General features: G+C 48.0%; 1 pseudogene; it reads left to right on the top strand.

The window, feature by feature from the left end:
* Positions 1-4,539: 4,539 nt before the first annotated feature.
* The window catches only part of LOC135892892 (butyrophilin subfamily 1 member A1-like), a 29,698-nt pseudogene continuing 21,616 nt past the window's right edge, over positions 4,540-12,621 (top strand).

Below are 12,621 nucleotides of genomic sequence, written 5' to 3'. Positions count from 1 at the left end.
TCTTTACCCCTAAGGGTCCAAACAGCATGAAAAGACCCCAGTTCCTTCTGGTCAGGGATTTTTATCCCCATCTCCCTAGAGTACAAACTGATGGGATGGGTGCTTCTGCACATCCCCCCCTTCATGGGTGTGACCGGAGCTATTCAACAAAGTCCTTCCTCTTTGAAGGCTTAAAATGGCCCATTTGAATTCAATAGGCCTTCCTGATGAGGGTGATGCTTCTTTCTTGACTGGATTTTCAGTTTCAGAGGAAACATTTTTTCAGTTGCCGAAGAAACACTGAAGCATTACCTTATAGCACGGCTTACAGAATAACGTAGGTAGCAACTTACAAGCATTTCATAAAGTCTACATGCTCAACACATTGTTACAAGGCTAATACCCATTTTAACACTACTAACACACTGGTAAGTCAGACTGGTTTCCAGCTATGCATTTGACAAGTGTTCACTGGAGGCTTCGGGACCGTGGCATGAGCTGGCACCTTGTCTGCCTGCTTCACAGTACAATTTTAGCAGTGGGGGTAATTACCCACTGGAATAAGTTACCAAGGAGTGTGATGGATTCTCCATCACTGACAATTTTTAAATCAGGATAGGATGTTTTCCTAAGAGATCTGCTCTGGGATTATTATGGGGAAACTCTGAGTCCTGTGCTACACAGGAGATCAGACTAGATGATCACAGTGCTCCCTTCTGGCCTAGGAATCTATAAATCCATGTCCCCAGCGGCAAAGACTCTGTATCTCATGGCCTGGGATGAGTGTTTGTCCTGCCATCCTCTAACACTGCACTGACATCAGCATTGGAGAGTGCCCCACATCCCTGGGTGAGTTGTTCCAATGGTTAATTCCCCTCCCTGCTAAACACTTGCATCTTTGTTCCAGAATGGACTTTTCTAGGATCGGTTTCCAGCCGTTGGTTCTCGCCCTGCCTGTGAGTGGCCTGGCTGTGATGTGTGACCTGCTCAGAGCCGCTACTACTACACGGGAGCACATGTCTAACCAATTATGCAAGAGAGTCCTGGCTTCTTCTCCCGAGCACTCAGACACCTGCTCTAGGATGTACCGCAGGCCGGGCAATGTGGCGGGGAGCTGTTAGAAGAGTGCAACAGGCCACTCAGCGAGAGCCCCGTCTGGGTCTGTCGTTTTTGAATCTGATGTTACAAACTCCCCCAAAGGGCATCAGTGATCCAAAGATGTTCAGGCCAGAAGGGACCATCTAGGTTTTAATTAATCTAATTGTCACTTTCTATCAAACTGCCATTGGCTGTGATCTCTCCAGTCTCTCTCAGCCATTATCTTTGTACCAATCGCAATTTCTTCCCTAATCCTGGATTTCAGGGTCTGCGTCTCTCCTGCCCATCCCACAGTGTGCCATTTGTACCAGTGCAGTGGGGGTGTAACTCTGGGGTCATTTCACACTCGCAGTGCCCAGGTGACATGGATGAGGGGAATGGGCCACAGAGCTGCGTATTTCTGGTGTAAATATCCCTGTGCGCTAAGCCCTGCCCTGCTGCCCTCAGCTTGGGAGTTGCCTTTGGCCTGTGTTACAGCCTGGAGATGGATTTGTACAGGTGTCACTAGCACTTAGACAGGGACTGGATCAACATCTCTGAAGGCTTGGCCCCTCCCCCACGGCCCTCTGATCCCACCCCCAGCTCACTAACACACGTGCCCCCCCCCAGTGCACTTCCCTTTGCACTAACACTTTCTAGCACTTGTTTTTTTCCTATCCCTTTTCATGCTGTTTTTCCTCCCTCTCCCCAGAGGCTGCAGGTGGGGTGAGGCTGTGCCCTGGGGGCTCTTTGGGGCTGGACACCTACATAGCCACAACTGAGCGAACCACATGTATTGGGGCTGTCTTTATGTATTTATCTGGAGACTCTGTGGGGCTGTGTGTGTTCTGAGAGGTGAGCCCCACGGGGGCAAAGAGGTTTGGGTGGGTGTGTTATTCCAGGTCCGGCCTTAGGGAAAATGGCGCCCTGGGCGAACTTGTATTTTGGCGCTCCCCCTCCCCCATCACCCTGGCTCCCACGGGCACCCTGGGCTACCCCCCATCACCTCTGGGCTCCACTGCCTCCTCCAGTGTTTAATTTGTATTGAAAGACGTGCCAGAGCTCAGCCCTGGCACAAATTAAGCACTGGCAGGGCTGCCTGACACTGGTCGGTGCTGGTCGGGCACTCAGCTCTAAAGGCAACACCACAGCAAGCAGCAGCGCAGAAGTAAGGGTGGCCTGGCATATGGTGTATTGCCACCCTTACTTCTGCGTTGCTTCTGTGGTTTGTGGTGTCTGGTACTTGGCATGTGGCTCAAGGCAGGCTTTGCGCTGTCACACAGGCAGGGCTAGCTTTAGGCCAATTCCCCCGATTCCCCCGAATCAGGCCCCGCACCCTAAAGAAGAGCGCCTAACTTTTTAATTTTTACTCATCCGGCGGCGATCCGGGTCTTCGGCAGCACTTCGGTGGCAGGTCCTTCAGTGCCGCGGAAGACCTGGAGCGAGTGAAGGACCCGCCGCCGAAGTGCCACCGAAGACCCGGACCACCCCTGGGTATTCGAATCAGGCCCCGCACTTCCTAAAGCTGGCCCTGCACACAGGGGCTGCATCTTGTCATAGCCCACGGCCTTCCTGCAGCCCTCTGGCCACTCCTGGCTCTCCAGGGCACCATTTCAGATTGGGGATGTCTGAGGAAACTTGAATGGTGATTCCAGGGACTGCTTAGGCACCTGAAAACTCTATGGTTTCTGCAGATCATAACTTAGGAATTAGCTGTCAGAAGCACTGTATCTAATTGTTAAAGCCACGTTTAAAGTTTATATGTAAATTTAGAACAATCAGGAGATAATACAGCAGCTATTCCCAATCCCAAACCTTGAGGTATCAGTTCTGGAACAGATATCAGAAACACACGTTTGAAACTTCGTACACTATCTTTAGTAGAGAGAAATAAAAATAAATAAAGTCTGCTTACTTTCTCTACCATACATACTCTGCGTTGCCGCCATTATCTGCTCTATTTTAGTCAATTGTTTTTCATTCCACTAAAAACATACTTAATTTTAACATATCTGATTAATTTTTTTTCTCTTTTATTTTTCTAATTATTTTGGCATTTATGTTTACTGATCACAATCATGTATGTGACTCACTAACGTTTGACTCCATTATTGCTTTTGTTATCATGGCTGGAACTTCACCTATTTTTCATGCAAATTTTAAGTTATTTTACAGATATAACTAAAAATACAATTTCGAAATAAGCGACCTTCATCTGCACAGGGTCTAAAGTTATGTTTTTAGCTAATGTTTTTAAAACTGGCACTGCTAAGGTTAGTACAGGCTAAAGTTACATTCTAGAAGGATACTATGATTTGATTGTACCACTTTAAATAATAAATGACAAAGCACAATATGGTAATAAAAGTAATAATGCTAATTAATCCAGCCAGGACAGGTTAGGCATTTTAGAACTCACTACACAAAGAATTAAATGTAAGCATAACAGAGAAATAAAATTATGAAATGCACAGACCGGTCAAAAAACTAAAACAACACACTTTGAAAGAATAAAATTATAGAGAATATATGTGCATTGCAGGAAGTACCAAGAAGTAATAACAACAACATAATACAAGTATGTGTTGGAGGGTGAGTGTGTGTGTTGGGGGAGTGACAGAGAGGCAGTGTGTGTGTGCTGGGGGAGTGTGAGAGAGTCAGTGTGTGTATGTGTGTGTGTGTGTGTGTGTGTGTGAGAGAGAGAGAGAGAGTGTGCTGGCGGAGTGTATGAGACACAGCACGCTGCCCCTTTAAGCAGAGCGGCACTCACCAGTCTAAAGGCTTGTTCAGACAGCAGCAGGTGCCAGCATCTCTGTCACACTCCTGACTCCTGACCCCCCCTCCAGATCACAGAGATGGGGTACATGGACGGGGGGACACTGTGTCATCAGTGCCCCCTCCCACCCCTATCCCCCGCTGTGCACAGCAATCAGGAGGCTCCTGGGAGCAGCTGGCCGGGGTGGCTCCAAAGCAGGAGGCAGGAGCAGCCATGGATGCAGAGGGCTGCAGAGCAGCGGGGTGGGGGGGACTCCTGAGTTGGAGGCACCCTGCTTAGAATGGCACCCTGGGTCTTTGCCTCTTTCGCCCATACCAAAGGCCGTCCCTGGTTATAACCTGAGCCTGCGGCCCCATATGCGTGAGCTGCTCCAGCCCTGGATGTAATGGGACTCAGTGCTGAGGTGGGTCTGGGCTGGGACATTCTGATCTAGGTTCAGGGCTGGAGTTTGACTCCCTGCACCGTGTTTAATTTGGGGAGCAGTGGGCAGTGTGGGGTTTAGTGCCCTGGAAGCATGGCTCACAGCTCCCAGGTGGCGGTTTCACAAATGCCGGCCTGATGCTGTCCCCATGAGGCAAGAGGGGTTCTCCCATTGACGTCACTGAGTGCAGACTGCACTGAGCACTTCTGAACATCCCAGCAAGAGTTTTCTATGCACCAGCACCAGCCATCACCTGCCCTGCACCAGCCCAGTCTCTAGAGAGACGATGTCCGGTGTGGGAGCCATTCAGCCCATCCTCTGCCCAGAGCCGATGGAGAAAATGCTGATCAGCAGGACAGGGAGACTGGAGGATTTAGCAAAGTCTAAACGGGGCCTCTGCCAAGTGACTGTCTGTGGAGGTTGTCGTGTGGGGCCTGTCCAAACCCAGCGCTGCCCCTGCCCAGGGACTGTCCATGGGGTTTGTCATGTGGGGCGTGTCCAAACCCAGCGCTGCCCCTGCCCAGGGACTGTCCATGGGGTTTGTCATGTGGGGTGTGTCCAAACCCAGTGCTGCCCCAGTCCAGGGACTGTCCGTGGGGTTTGTCGTGTGGGACCTGGGCATGGGGCGCTAGATGGGGAAATGCAGCTGCCCGTTCGGGGGGGAGAGGGATGAACATATTAAACATGAGTGCTGTGCCCCCCCATTGGCCATCACCTCCTGTGGGAACCTAGGGGCTCAGTTGCTCTGGCCTGTTTGCTGAACTTTCTGAGTCACACCCCAACCTGGGTCATAGTTATTACTGTTTATGTGGGGCAGCACCCACTATGTGCCAGGCGCCTTCCAGAGCCACAGAGAGGACAATCCCCGAGGAGCTCGCAGTCTGAGGACAAACAGACAGAATAGGGGGCAGGGGAACAAGACACTGATTGTCTGTGAAAATCCCCATGTTTCACTCTAGGCAGGTGGACCAATGGGATTGCTCAGAGGGATTGAAATATGGAGAACCGAGGGCTTTGGGGAGGAGCACAGACCAGAGGGGTGCTTGGGAGGCAGCACAGTGGGAATTGCATAGAGAAGCTAGGAGCTGGGTGGATGGCAGTGGGGGAGCAGGTGGGTGGAGTGGAGGGGCTGCGTTACATCCCCTGGTAGTTCTGGTCTAGAGGTTCAGGCTGAGCGATGGCTTGTTCTCTCCAGGACATTGGTGATGATCGGGGAAGACACCAGAAGGAGAAGGACCAGGGTGGAGCGCAGGATCCAGATGTAGACAGACATGGCCGGGCCTGGAACACACAAGGGGACATTTGATGAGAGGCTGGGGGGCAGGGAAATGGCTCTAGGGTGTTCAGGCTCAGAGTGGGGCCTCCACAAAGCAGCTCTGACTCCAGCTGTGTCCCCCCAGAACTCCTGGGGGCCATGCTCTGAGAAGAGGAAGCCCAGTGTCATGAGACCTCATAGAAAATCCCCTGGAGATAGTTCAGAACTGCGGAGCACATTCAGCACAGAGGGCACACGGGGAACTAACACACTATGATAGAGACCCAAAGGGACCCCAAGCAGGGCCTGTCATACCAGGTATCAAGGCTGTTTCCCCACTTTGAACTTTAGGGTACAAAATGTGGGGGCCTGCATTAAAACTTCTAAGCTTAACTACCAGCTTAGATCTGGTCCGCTGCCACCATTCTCGATGCTAGTCCCTTCCCCGGGTAGCCTTGAGAAACTCTTCACCAATTCCCTGGTGAAATACAGATCCAAACCCCTTGGATCTTAAAACAAGGAGAAATTAACCTTCCCCCTTCCTCTCTCCCACCAACTCCTGGTGGATCAAGATCCAAACCCCTTGGATCTAAAAAACAGGAAAATCAATCAGGCTCTTAAAAAGAAGGCTTTTAATTAAAGAAAAAGGTAAAAATCATCTCTGTAAAATCAGGATGGAAAATAACTTTACAGGGTAATCAAACTTAAAGAGCTCAGAGGACCCCCCTCTAGCCTTAGGTTCAAAGTTACAGCAAACAGAGATAAACACTCTAGCAAAAGGTACATTTACAAGTTGAGAAAACAAAGAGAAACTAACACTGGCTGTTTACTTACAAGTTTGAATAGGAGAGACTTGTTCAGAAAGATTTGGAGAACCTGAATTGATGTCTGGTCCCTCTCAGTCCCAAGGGCGAACCCCCTCTAACAAAGAGCACAAACAAAGGGCTTCCCCCCCACAGGATTTGAAAGTATCTTGTCTCCTTATTGGTCCTTTGGGTCAGGTGTCAGCCAGGTTACCTGAGCTTCTTAACCCTTTACAGGTAAAAGGATTTTGGAGTCTCTGGCCTTGAGGGATTTTTAGTACTGTACACAGGAGAGCTGTTACCCTTCCCTTTATAGTTATGACACCAGGACAAGCAGTCCCCTTGACTGTTCTCCTGGAGGGGGAGTGCAGATGGGAGCTAGGCATCAGGGTATTGCACTGGGGGACAACCAGACACTGAACCTATCTCCGGATGATTCTCACACTTTCCCTCCTCAAGTTACAGACCCTTCTCTCTGCCCTAGACACACCCAGGGCACTGCGGGCTGCTGTGATTCCTGGCTGATGCACTCCAATGGTGCAATAACAAAACTGAACTTCATTCTTCTTTGACTCCCATCTGTCAGCCCAGCAGTTACGATCGTGTCTGAGTGGCGTCTTTCCACCGCTTTCGGTCTTGAACCAGCTTCACGGCTTTGTTTGTCTTTAAAACTTTTTGTTCTATGTCACAGTTTCTATCCAATGCATTCTCAGTCTTCCTCTATTTCTAGTTCCTTGCATTCTGGCATGTATAGCCATATATGGTATCCTTTTTAAGCCCATTCCTGACACATGTCAAACCAGTGTGGTTATCGTTCTTGAATCTTCTGCCACAGAGTTGTTTCTTGCCCTACCCATTTTCTTATCACTTCATTTTTTGTTTTCTGCAGTCTGGAAACTCTCAGTATTCCCCCCAGCCAGTCATTTCTGCAGTCAATATTTTCCATTAGTTGGCTTTCTCCATACTCCAGTATTCCAACCTCCACAGCGGTATCATCAAGGCACTTGTTTGATACATGCTGAGCTTCTTTGTTATAAAAATGTCTTTAGCGTTCCAGAGATGGCAGTTTTCTGAATACAATAGCAGCTCATCTGATTTGTCTTATGTTATTTTCACAATTCCCATTCTTTGATACTTGTCCTAAAGATGCACAATTTTTCCACTTCTTCTAGTTCTTTGTCTCTGACTTTGATCTTTACCTCTTCTTCTTGTCTTCCAGTTGCCATACTTTTTGTGTTCCCTGTGCTGATGCTTAGTCCAAATTTTCTACTTTCCTGGTTATAGAATCATAGAATATTAGGGTTAGAAGGGACCTCAGGAGGTCATCTAGTCCAACCCCCTGCTCAAAGCAGGACCAATCCCCAACTATATCAAAACACACGGAGTGGCCAGCATGGGGCATGAACCCATGACCTTGGCATTATTAGCAGATTATTATTGGTCTACCATGTCAGCAATTCTCTGTAAATCCTTCTGGGTCAATGTTATGAGATCAATATCATCTGCGAAGCTAAGGTTTTTGATAATAAGAATAATCTTAGATCCTTTTTACTAATTAGCAATAACAATAGCAATCAAGTACATATTTGCAGAGTATTTCCATTCTTTAATTTATGAAAATAGATTCCAGAAGACACAGCAGCATGGACCCTTGTGTGAGCTAAGAATGTGAGTATGTACCCAGAGTTCCAGGCGGGCTTATACAGCTGAAGCCCATGCCACTATGTGCTCATTGCTCTTTTTAGCTAGACTAGCTAGATTCAAGCTAGCACTGGCATGCCTACCAAGTTGCAATCACTCCCCCAGTTGCAGTGTAGACAATCCCTCATTTAGGTTTGCTTCTTTCAGTGGGTTTTGAAGTCATCTTGTCCCCAACTGTCACGGGGATCATCGGCCAGGATGTGGTCTTACTCTGCCAGATCTCCATTGGGACGCAGCCGGACAATATGGAAGCGCAGTGGAAGAAAATTATTATAGAGACTATCCATGAACACAGAGCCGAGACAGGCCAGGATGTGCCAGGGCAGAAATACCAGGGCCGGACTGCGCTGTTGAAGGATGGATTCACAGCCGGGAATGTGTCTTTAAAGCTGAAGAACGTCCAACCGGCTGATAGGGGAACGTACAGCTGCATTGTGAAGTCTAACGAGTGGAGTGCTGATGCTGCCACCGAGCTTCAAATTGCAGGTTGGTGATTTCATTGGGCAGGGTCATATTTTGCCTGTTCATTATGCAGATGTGCAGTGAGGAGAGGGCAGAAGGAGCCTTGTCCCTCTCTGCGACCTGTATAAAGGCCAGGCAGAACTCCAGTCCCTGTCCCTCACGGTGCCCTGAGGGTGCTGAGCAGGAGGCAGACCCATAGCTCTGCCCTACATGAACCAGCCCGTGGAGTTGCCCAGCTCTGCAAGAGGTTGCAAGCTACATGTAGCAGCCTGTGTACACGTAGGAGCTTTGGGACAGGACAACTCCCCACTGGCCCCTTACTCGAAACTGTGCCTGTGCGGGGCAACTGAGCCCTAAACGCAGAGAGTATGAAACACTGGACCTGATTTTTAGTCACACCAAGGACTCCTTGTGGTGCACTGGCAGTGTAAAGGGATCTTAAAGTGGGCAGAAATGGCCCCCTGAGAATAGGCCCTGGGCAGGTCTCCGGCTGGCTTAATAGCTTTGCACCCACTCAGCACCCAGCCTCCAACAGAACGGCAGATTGGGATGTGTTAGGCACCTGGGCAGAGCACAATGCACCATGGATATCCTCTGCTTACTAGGGCCCATGGGAACCAGCTCCCCAAACTTACACCAGGGGGCTGGGCAGGACTTACCTGGCCCCAGAATACAGAGAGAGTGAAGGTGGCTTAAAGCCCTTTCTCTCTTCCATCCTTGCCCCAAGTGCAGGGACTAGGGAGTGGAGAAACAGGCCCAACCCTCTGAGATCCCTGTCTAAGGGCTTGTCTGCATTTCAGTGTAGACACACACTACAGCAACAGGAGGGGTTCTCCCATCACTGTAGTGAATCCATCTTCCAAGAGGCGAAAGCTAGGTTGACAGAAGAATTCTTGCTTCGACCTAGTGCTGTCTTCACTGGGGTTAGGTCGGTTTAACTGCACCTCTCAAGGGTGTGGATTTTTCACCCCTCTGAGCAATGTACCTGGGTCGACCTATCTTTTGAGTGTAGACCTGGCCTGAGTATTGGCATTGGCATATGGCATTTTGGAGGCCAGGGAGCCGTACAACTTGCCATTTCTTGTGGAGGCTCGCCATGATCTGGAATCCCCTGAAGAAGCAGGTAAAAAATGTCTTTGAACTCCAGTAGGAAAAACACAGAAATTGGGACAGTGCCCTGAGTTAAAAATAAAGCCATAACAAAGGGACAATGCTGTTTCCCTGAAGATAGTCCCTTCCCAAGCTCTGTCTTCCTGTTTTAGCTGTTGCTTCTGTGTCCATTGATATGCTGGGTCCTCAGGGCCAGGGAATTGAGCAAGCCTGCAGGTCAGCAGGGTGGTTTCCCAAACCTGAACTCCACTGGGTTACAAAGAATGGGCAGGATCTGCAGCCTGTGACCAAAAGAGAGCAGAATTGTGAACTTCTGTTCAGTGTTCTGAGTCATGTCACTGTCCTTGGGAGAGGAAACTGGAGAAAATAGCTGTGTTATCCAGAACAGCCTGTAATAGATGACTGGCCAATAGCTAATGTAGCAACACTTTTATTTAAAAAAAGGCTTCACAGGTGATCCTGGCAATGACAGGCTGGTAAGTTGAACTTCAGTAACAGGCAAATTGGTTGAAACTACAGCAAAGCACAGAATTACCAGACAGTGGATGAACACAATATCTTGGGGAAGAGTGAATGCAGCTTTTGTAAAGGGAACTCATGCCTCACCGATTATTTGAGGCAGTCAACAGGTGCAAAAAGGTAATGCAGTGGATACAGTGTAGTTGGATTTTCAGAAATCCTTAGACAAGGTCCCTCACCAAAGGCTCTTAAGCAAAGTAACCCATCATGGGATAAGAGGGAAGGTCCTCTCATAGATTAGTAACTGTTTTAAAGGCAGGAAAGAAAGGGAAGGAATAAGTGGTCAGTTTTCACAAGGGAGAGCTGTAAATAGTGGGGTCATCCAAGGATCTGTACTGGGACCTGTGCTGTTCAACATCTTCATAAATGATCTGGGAAAGGAGGTGAACAGTGAGATGGCAAAATTTGCAGATGTTCATGTTAATTCTGTTTGCTAACATTTTTATTATCTCTCTTAGCCTAACTTTTTGCAAAGCTACACGGCAGTCTTGGTTAACTATTCTTTAGCATAACTTAGAGTTTCAGGCCCATGCGTTAATAGATGTAATATGACAATTTTTGAATGCTGCATCCGATGAATTCCAGAATTTCAGGGAATGTTCTAGATATCAATGGGCAGAACCCTGTCAATTTTGGTGGAAATCTGAAAGCTGGAAAGGGGAAATGGAGGACACATGGTTCGCCTAACACCTAGATAGCAGAGCTAGCACTTTCAACCACTTCTATAATTGTCTGTAGATCAAAGAATCAGTTGATGGCATAAATATCACCTTTCAGCATAACAACTCCCCAATCTCATCTTTGCCCTGTGTCCCAATAGAATTTAAAAATGGAGAAACACTGAAAGAGAAAAAAAAGAAGAGAGAAAGGAGCATAAGATCTTTCCCCCCAGAAACCTTTGAGAACAACACTGGTAAGTCTGCATTCTTTGTTCTCTAATTTCAATAACACCAAAATTATTATTATTATAGATTATGAGTAATATCATAATAAAAGGTAAGAACCATTGGTGATCTTCAGTGTAGACATGTACTACAGCAAAATGAGGGGTTCTCCTATCACTGTAGTGAATCCATCTCCCCGAGAGGTGAAAGCTAGCGTGACAGAAGTATTCTTGCATCAACCTAGTGCTGTCTACACTGGGGTTAGGTCGGTTTAACTGCACCACTCAAGGGTGTGGATTTTTCACCCCCCTGAGTAATGTAGCTGGGTCGACCAAACTTTTGAGTGTAGACCTGGCCTGAGCATTGGCATTGGCCTGTAGCATTTTGGAGGCCAGGCAGCCATACAACTTGCCATTTACTGTGGAGACTTGCCATGATCTGGAATCCCCTGGAGAAGCAGGTGAAGAATTTCTTTGAACTCCAGTAGGAAAAACACAGAAATTGGGAGAGTGCCCTGAGTTAAAAATAAAGCCATAACAAAGGGACAATGCTGTTTCCCTGAAGATAGTCCCTTCCCAAGCTCTGTCTTCCTGTTTTAGCTATTGCTCCTGTGTCCATTTATGTGCTGGGTCCCCAGCGCCAGAGAATTGGCCTAGCCTGCAGGTCAACAGGGTGGTTCCCCAAACCTGAACTCCACTGGGTTGCAAATAATGGGCAGGATCTGCAGCCTGTGACCAAAACCGAGCACGATCATGAACTTCTGTTCAGTGTTCTGAGCCATGCCACTCAGGTGGGTCTGGGGAGGCATGTGGAGAGAAGAGTAAGGGGGATTCACACAGGACACCTGGCATGGAGGGGCAATGGGGCACTTGGCATGGGGACAGAGTATAAGGGGGAACACACAGAGTCCCTGGCATGGGGAAAGGTTGGGTGGCTGCAGGTTGTCCCTGAAATAGGGGGGAATGTGTTGGGGTCCCATAGGTAATTGTGCGCGGATGGAGAGATGCAAGGATCCCCTGGTGCGTGCAATGATCTCAGTCTGCATAAGCTATGAACTGTGTGACCTCCCCCAACCCCAGTTTACAGGGGCTTGATGCATTTGAGGTGCTAAGAACCCACAACTCCCAGTGACTTCAGGTAACCTCCAGGAAGCTGGTTAGCATGTGTGTGGGGTCTTTTATTGTTTTCTTAAAACAAGCTTTCTTAAACACAATGCACTTACCTATCACACCATTTGCCCAAACACATAAAAGAAAAGAAGTGATTAACAAAAGATCACCAAAAGTCTCCCCCTTTCTGCATAGAAAACAGACACAAATGATTCTTAGAAAGTAGAGGAAATATTCAGTTTGTCACAATGGAAAGTATTTGATTAGTAAAATGTGGGCACACTCTGTCCTTCGCTGGGGCTTCTGATCTCTTTCCCACCCCAGTGTACACATATGAATGCACAGTTTTGAGGAAACTGTGTGTAATTTTTTTTTCTTTTTCCCCCCAGAAACTTTTGAGAAAAACACTGGTAAGTCTGCATTGTTTGTTCTCTTCTTTCAATGACACCAACATGTTCATTATGATAGATTATGAGTAAGATCATAATAATAAAAGGTAAGAACCATTGGTGGTCTGCAGACAAG

The sequence above is a fragment of the Emys orbicularis genome, chromosome 21, assembly GCF_028017835.1.
Source record: "Emys orbicularis isolate rEmyOrb1 chromosome 21, rEmyOrb1.hap1, whole genome shotgun sequence".
Lineage (NCBI taxonomy): Eukaryota > Metazoa > Chordata > Testudines > Emydidae > Emys > Emys orbicularis.
The sequence above is the reverse complement of the archived record's forward strand: the minus strand, read 5'-3'. Positions and strand labels throughout refer to the sequence as shown.